Here is an 8,615-nt window from a genome sequence, read left to right as displayed (position 1 = left end):
TTAAAAAGAGGTTTCTTTTTTGAGTAGAATCTTCAGTGAAGAAATACTATAGATTGAGAATAGTAACATGAGTAAGATTTTAATGGGAATTTCTGGTGCAGTGAAGAGCAGATAGGGAAGAGGGAATAATGTCCTGTTGTGGTCAGAATCAGAAAAATTGAAGCATCTCCTGCTTTTTCCACAGACAAAAGGATCATTGGGAGAATTTCGAGGAGTATGGCTACTTGCCATTGAGGCCTTAGGGATCTTGTTGGGATCAAGAAGTTTCAATTCCAAACCAATGACAGACAGAACTTTGTCCAAAGCATTGTATAAGGCCCAGAAGTTTGAAGCCCAGTATGCATGGCAGAGGCCCCTCTAGAAAGTAAAGAGTTGGGAAAAGACTTGAGGCAGCTGGTTTAAGGCTAGGAAAGGACCCAGTGAAAGAGCAGAAACTAGGAAAACAATGAGGCCCAGCAAAATAACACGGACAAAGCTAAAACTGTTCCATCAGACAGACCCATCTGGTTTATTTGTAGCAAAACAATAAGAGCATAGCAGGTATATACTGTAAGCTGGTGCTACATAGAAGTAGATGTGCTTGAAATGTAGGAGAATGGCAAAGAAAAATGCTCCTTCCACATGCCTTTTCTGAAATAACCGTGCAATGGAGAGCAACATTAATCAAAATAGGAATCCATTGTACTGGAAATGAATATCTGTAATACCAGTGGCTGAGGCAGGAGAACTGCAACTCTGAGGTCAGGCTGGGCAACTTAATTAATCAAGATAGCTGGATGTAGTGATATAATTCAATCTCATAGACAGCATACACAAAGAGTGCATCTGTAAAGGTGACAGAAAATCTCTGGAAAAATAAGGTTCTTAAACTGCAGTAGTTCATATTATGAACATTATGCATCACTTGATCAAAATATTTGGCAACAAGTGACAGGATGTATTCAAACCACACAAAAAAGCGGGGTAAGCCAAGGTCCACTCTGAAGTTGTCTCATAATACCAATGTGATATTGGCAAACTGTGAATGATAGCAAGCCAGTTGTGGTGTACTTCAAAATTCTGTAGAATGGTAGGTGGAAATGAGAAAGCATTTGAGGAGAGTCACCCAGATCGCCAAAGCAGAACACCAATTGCCACTACACATTAGGGTTCCGAGCGCCACCATTGCTGCAGCATTGCACACTTTCCATGTATAAGTTATTCTTACCTGAGAACACAATCAAACCTAAGTACTTTGTATAAATCACAGACATGCAGAATGGAGGCTCTTAACAGTTTCCCATTTCTAGGAATATAACGTCTTGAGCATTTATTAAAAAAAAAATTATTTAATAGTGTCTTTGTCAAACTCTCCAAGAGTTTTCTCTCAGTAGTCAAGTCATTTAGTGGACATGGATTGTTTGTCCTTATTTGATAAATGCTCTCCACACTCTTTATTGCTAAAGGAACATGTTCAATCTCAAGTAATGCTATGAGTGCTAAGAGGGTCAATATAGTCTATAAAGCCTTGAATAACAGGGACTAAACTTTTGCTGATATTTTAACTGAGTCAGGCTCTTCTTTCCTCAGTAACATGCTTGTTGTTTGCCTATAGTGAGTCTGATCTGTATCAACCTGGTGTGTATAGGAAGGCTCCCTGTGAATAGGAAACCATGCATTGATGTAGGCATGGGGAAATAGCCTTGGAAACAGGGATCAGTGTCTTTATGGGCATTTGAATTTGGAGTTTTTAAAAAAGAACTTTTGACAAACTAGTAAACAGATCTGTATTCATAGTATGTGAACACATTTCCCAGAAATATGAAGACTAGGATGTGTTTGCATACTTACAGAAAACAATAGCAGTTTCTTTATTAAAAGTTCATATGACTGCTGAGCCCATAGTGTCAAGTGAGGAGAGATCCAGATTTGGTGGGGTCTGAAGCTTGTGGAATTGTAGGAGATTCTTTAAGCAAAATCAAACTAAATGACCATAAGGACCTATTCTCAGTGCCCCTGCCAGGCCTCTAGGCTATTATGAGGAGAACTCAAGCCTCATGTGCATTAAGGAAAATCTTCTGTGTAGATTATTTGGGAAAAGTGAGATCAAGTCATTCCAAAGTACCTGATAAAGGGCCAAAAACTGTCCTTAAATAAGTAAATGTTAAAAATGTGGTATATATACACAATGGAATTTTACTCAGTCATAAAAGACAATAAAATCATGGCATTTTCAGGTAAGTGGATGTGTTATGCTAGAATTCAGGACCCTCAAAAGACCACCAGAGACCAAGATCGATGTAAGCTGCAAAGAGGTGTTTATTGCAAGCTAGCTCTCAGTCCTCCTTGCAGACACAGCAACTGGTGAAACTGAGAGGCCCTGAGCCCAAGGTTTGCAGCAGTTTTATACATTATTCAGGGAAGGCAGGGACTTCACATATATCATAGCATCTCTTGGCAAATCATCACACACCATGGGAAAATCATAAACAACTTTAAAACATGATTAGCACATTCACTGGTGGGAAGAATTTGGGTAGGGGTGATTAGTTACTAAAATAGGGGGATTCATTTGAACTGATTGGTTTAAGCCATGAGGGGTGTAAGTGCTGAACTGCATGGTTTCCCAACATGCTATCAACCATCATAAACTACTGGGAGGGTCATCTGGCATCCTAGGTATTTCCCTGTCTCATACTGATTGCTGGCTGCTAGGGGATTGCTATGGGTCACTACCTAGTCTCACTGAGTCAGGGACACCTGGCTCAGCAGATATCTCCTGTTATTTGTAGATAAACAACTCAGCAGTGTGGGTATGTGCCTAGGAGTGCTCTGTGAGTCTTTCCAAGGACAAAGGTCACACCCACTTCCTTGGACAGGATTTGTTCTGAGGTAGAGGCTGGTTTTTCAGATGGAGTTGGAGAAGATAATACTAAGTAAAGTTAGCCAATCCCCAAAAAAACACATGCCAAATGTTTCTCTAATATAAGTAGGCTGACTCATCGTGGGATAGGGAGGGGGAGCATGGGAGGAATAGACAAAATCTAGATAGGACAAAGGGGTGGGAGGGAAAGGGAGGGGCCAGGGGGTTAGCAAGGATGGTGGGATGTAATGGGCATCATTATCCAAAGTACATGTATGTAGACACAAATTCGGTGTCAACCTACTTTATATACAAACAGAGATGAAAAATTGTGGTATATATGTGTAATAAAAATTGTAATGCATTCTGCTGCTGTGTATTTAAAAAATAAAATCAATAAAAAATAAGTAAATGTTATGGTTAATTTTCCATTTAAATCAAAAAGGTGGGGCTGGGGAAGTGGCTCAAGCTGTAACACGCTCGCCTGGCATGCATGGGGCACTGGGTTCGATCCTCAGCACCACATAAAAAATAAAATAAAATAAAGATGTATGACCACCAAAAACTAAAAAGTAAATGTTAAAAAAATTCTTTCTCTCTCTTTACTCTGTCTCTGTCTCTCTCTCTGTCTCTCTCTCTCTCTCTTTAAAAAGAAATCAAAAAGGGATATAAAATATAATATTTCTAGGTAATTGTGGCTCGAAGTGTATGTCCTACCTATAGTGATCCAGAATTATTTTTTCTTGGAATATGAAGGATAATTTTGACTGGGGAAGAAAGCAATATAATATATATACTTTTGAATATAAAAGTGTAAAATAGCTTAAATGATTTGAAAGTAATTGATCTAGGGTTTAGCTGTAGCCTCAGGTTTCTAAATAACAATGATGAATTAAACTTTAGGATATTTCCCTCACTTATTTTGTTTTTAGAACTTTAGAAGGGTTATTTCAACAGACAAAGTTCTTTAGTGTGTCTTATAAATTTTACACATTTCTACCTGCCTCTGAGACCCACTGAAAATCCAGTTGCCTTAGGCCTGTGGTGTTAGTATTGAATACCTTCTTAAAAACTGCACTATACATTTCTGTATATTTCTGAAAGGCATAAAACCAAATATAAAATGTTTCTCCAAAATATAGATATATATATTTCCTAGTTTCAATTCTAAAGCATAAAATTATGTGTTTTAAATGTTTTTTTCAAATCACTGCTTAAGAAAATTCTGTACCACTTTTAAATACTGCCAAAGAGTGTGATAGTGTGACCTCTCAGTCTTCTACAAAGCCATTGTTTAACAGGTGTTACCATTGTGTGCTGGTGAGGAGTCCTTGCTTCACCGAATGCTGAAATATAACACCAGAGAAGCACAATGAGGCAAGTGTAGAGTGGAGAGCAGAAGCTTTATTAAAACAGAAAAGACTTCTCCCAGAGGAAGAAGGGGAACCAAAAGGTGGAATCCTTAGAAGGGAGAGGTCTTCACTTTTTTATAACTAGGGTCTTCTTTCAGCTTACCACATTCATGGTTCTCTGGTTCCCTTTATCTTTAAGTGATAGAATGCAGGTGGGAAGGCCCAAAAGTGGGAGATAGGTTGGCTGGAGGAGTAATCTGGGCAGGAGGGATCTGTGGCAGCTTTTGATTAGCATTTTCTTATTGGCTGGGAGCTGTTTCATTAACATTTCTTTAGTATTGGGCTCTGGACCTTGGGGACATTAACATTTCAATCTCCCCAATGCTGCTCTGGTTTGCTGGAGTCCATTCTCTATGATGGACTTCATTTTATTTAACTTACTCTCTATTAGACCCTATTTACTTAACTACAAACTGTAAATATGGCTTCACAGGTACCCATTATTTCTTAACATCTAGGATAATACTCCCATAGCTCTCTTATTCATTTATTATTTGACTATAATTGAAACACTGAAATGTTACCTGCTAAAGTGATGTATGCATTTTTGCAGATAGGAAAGATAATGATGTTAGTGTCCTCTAGGACATTAATTACTTTTTATGTAATCTCCCCACCTCCTTCTCATGTCCTCTCAAAAATGCCTGTAAATTTCCACTTCCTCAAAAATGTACTTTCCCTGGATCATTTGTTGATGAGCTTACAAACATTCTATATTTGCTTAAGAGTCAAACACTTTTGTTAATTGCTTTGAACTGTTTGAAAATGGTGCTATGACGTAGGCATTGCACATGTCATTTTGTGATCATAAAGCTGCTTAGTTCAGTTGTCCCTTTATACAATATATCCTTTCTTGTCCATTAGAAGCTTTAATCTTCAATAATGGAATAGAGAGCTAGCTTGGAAAAGAGGTAAAAGTATCATTAGATTTAAAATACTGGGTATTTTCAATGTGTAAGAGTAAAAGAAATTGAAGTTAAAGTGTAAAAGACCGGGCATTGTAAAGTTTCTAAGCTGCAAGGCCTGAGTTAAAAAGTAAAGGACCAGGTATTGTTAAGTTCCTATGCTACATCCAAAACCTGAAATTCCTGTAGCTGTTAGGACAATATCCGGAACTGCTCAGTAAATATTCCCCCTGACCATCTGGTTGTTTAATAACCTAGGACCCTGTGCGACCTGGCATGTAGGCATCGCAGGACCTAAACCAATCAGTTTGAATGTGTACCCCGATTTAGAACTGACCTATCACCCCCGCCCAACCTGTTCCCGCCAATGAATGTACAAATCATGTCTAAGAATTGTTGTTTGATTTTACCGTGGTGTATGATGATTTGTTAAAGGAGACTGTGATATATGCAAAGCCCTCTGCCCTCCCCAAAATGTGTACTTAAACACTGTTCAAGCCCTGCTCGGGGCTCTGGGCTGCTCTCCCTTCTTGAGTGTGCACGGAGCCCCAGCGTGCTGGATTGGATCCCCAATAAACCCCACTTGCTTTTGCATGAGCCGGTCTCTTGGTGGTCTCTTCCTCTGACATTCGCCGGACCCTTACATTTGGTGCATTGGCCGGGAATCGCGCAGCGCCGGACAAGGAGACCCCAACGGACCCCTCTGGGGGTAAGTAAGGTGCCTCTTTCCTTTTTTTCTTGCGATCACTCAGAGCTTTTTGTTCAGGTTTGGTTTTTCGGTTTTCGGTTTGGGTTGGCAGAGTGGCTGCCAATGGAGAGCATGAGCTCCCCCGGCGGTAGTGGACAGACGTGTCCTGAAGCCACAGGCCATGTTCCCCAAGGGACGCCTTGGAGGACTCGGGGAGGGACGGATGTGCCCTCATCAGGAGAGGGACGGAGGTGCCCTCTAAAGGCAGAAGGACGGATGTGCCCTCATCAGGTGACTCTGCTGCCAACCCGTCAGGTCTTGCCGGCTACTTTTTTCTCAGGTTGAGTTCACTGTCTGTCTTTGTGGTCTAACCCATCAGGTTGTGCCAGTTACTAGGTTCTAATCTTTGCTTCTGAACTCGTGTTAAACATTTACTGTGTGTCCGTGTTTGTGTCACGTTTGTATTGTTCCTGTCTCTGTTTGAGTAACTCTTATTATGGGACAAAGCCATTCCACGCCTCTGTGCCTGACTCTTGAGCATTGGACTGATGTCCGTTCAAGGGCCCAGAATCTTTCTTTTTCAGTGAAACGCTGGACCTGGCAGACACTCTGCGCTTCAGAATGGCCCACCCTCTGAGTTGAATGGCCCCCAGAAGGGTCCTTCCACCTCCCTCTAATCCACAAAGTCAGAGATATTGTCTTTCAGCTGGGGCCTTGTGGCCATCCAGATCAACAGCCATATATTTTAACCTGGCTGGACCTCTGTGAATTTCCTCCCGCATGGGTGAAGCCTTTCCTTGTCCCAACTCCTATTCCAATCCCTTCCCCCACGATCCTATCACTCAAACCTTCCGCTCCTCCCCCTTGTCCCCCTGTTCTCCCTGAGTCACAGGATTTAACTTTACTGAACTCCACCCCCCCTCCTTATCTTCTACCCATGCTCCCAAACCCCCAACTCGTCCTAGGTGACCCTCCCACTGCTGACTCAGCCTCTCCACCACTACAGATAATTGGACCAGATCCAAGCCCTCCTGGGGATTTCCCTGCGGTAGCAGCAGCAGCCCCTCCCCCACCAGAGGAAACCAGGCCAGCTAAAGGAACCCACCGGCGATGACCCTTACAAATATATTATAATAAAAATTAATGGAAGCATAAACATTTGACTTTCAAAAATTTTTATCATTTGTATTGGTGTATTATAATTATAATAGTGAAATTTATTATGCCATATTCATATATGCATATATCATAATTTGATAAGTCTCATTCATTCCCCAATACCTTTCCTTCTATTCCTTCCCTTCCTCTTCCTTCCACTTACTCTATTCTACTGATCTTTCTTCTATTATTATTTTTTGTTAGTGCATTATAATTGTACATGTCAGTGAGATGCATTTTGATTTATTCATGGAGGGACATAACTAATTTGGTAGATTTCATTATACGTGACTTCCCCATGTCCTTTTCTCCTCTCTTTCTCTCTATCCCTTTCTTCTACTCTATTGATTCCCCTCTATTTTCATGAGATACCTTTTTTACTCCTTTTTCCCCCTCTCTTGCTTCACATATGAGAGACAACATTTTACTCTTGGACTGTGTGAGTCCGACTTATTTTATTTAGAATGGTGTTCTCCAGTTCCATCCATTAACTAACAAATGACATGATTTCATTCTTCTTTATGGCTGAGTAAAAGTCCATTGTATTCATTTATTCATCTGTTGATCACTTGGGCTGATTCCACAACTTGAACTAAATCAGTATACTATAGTGATACATGAATATCAATGATTATAGCAGTGCAATTCACAAAACACTTAGCATTTTAATTAGATTAAAATTAGAAATTACATTCTTATTAAATACTCTTTAATATCCCAGCAATAAAATATTTCTTCCAAGAGTACAAATCACAAAGTGGGGGAAAATGTATACTATCTCTTATCTGTACTCTAGCATTCATTAAATGTTTTCTGTATACACTTTAGGATATGGTATAATTGCAAATATAAGATGTGCATGGAGGCAGAGTCAATTATATCTAACCCATGAAAAGAAACTTGGATAAAGTTTGATTTTTGACTAACAAACATAACACTTATGTGTTTCATTGGAAGAATATTATGAATGTGTCTGATATTTAAAATTTTGAAACTTTCTAAATATTTTTAGGATGTGGCTTTCAGAAACTGTATTGATTGTGGTTCCATTATCTGATTTAGTGGTTTTGTTCTCTGGAGAAGGAATTGTAATGCCAAGTGAGTTTTGGGACTGGTGGACATTGGACTCTGTTTCTATAGCCCTGGGTGTTTCCTGTAACTTTGGCTGAGGCTTCAGTCTTCTTTGTAATGTCCCATTATTTGGAATATTCAAGACCCAACTGAAAATTTCTCTAATGTGTGAGCAAGCAGTGGAACCTCTTGTTGGAGTCCTGCAGGTTTGATTTCCTGCCAGAAGACTTAGCAGGTGCTGCCTGAAGGACTCAGACTCTGTAAGTCCTTCATTATGTTACCACGTAATTCCTTGGGTTGCCTTAGTGCTTGGTAAAGTTAAATTGAATACAGTGTTTCTAGGGTTAGTGAACTGTTGGGCAAAGTGGTGAAATTATCACTGCTGTCAACAGAAATTCACTAGGTGAGAAATCAAGATAAAAAAAAGAAGGCTCTAGCTTATTGGTTAGTCCAAGCATCAAAAACAAAACAATAAAAACCTGAGAACTTCTGGGACCATTAGTTTTGGCATCTGAGGCAATGACACATGTGTCCATGTG

At 39.9% G+C, this 8,615-nt stretch overlaps 1 pseudogene; it reads right to left on the bottom strand.

The window, feature by feature from the left end:
• On the bottom strand, positions 1 to 1,165 carry LOC107133777 (annotated as a pseudogene).
• Between the last annotated feature and the right edge of the window lie 7,450 nt (positions 1,166 to 8,615).

The sequence above is a fragment of the Marmota marmota genome, unplaced genomic scaffold (assembly GCF_001458135.2).
Source record: "Marmota marmota marmota unplaced genomic scaffold, marMar, whole genome shotgun sequence".
In the NCBI taxonomy this organism is placed as follows: Eukaryota; Metazoa; Chordata; class Mammalia; order Rodentia; family Sciuridae; genus Marmota; species Marmota marmota.
Note: the sequence above shows the minus strand (reverse complement) of the source record. Positions and strands in the feature narration are given on the sequence as shown.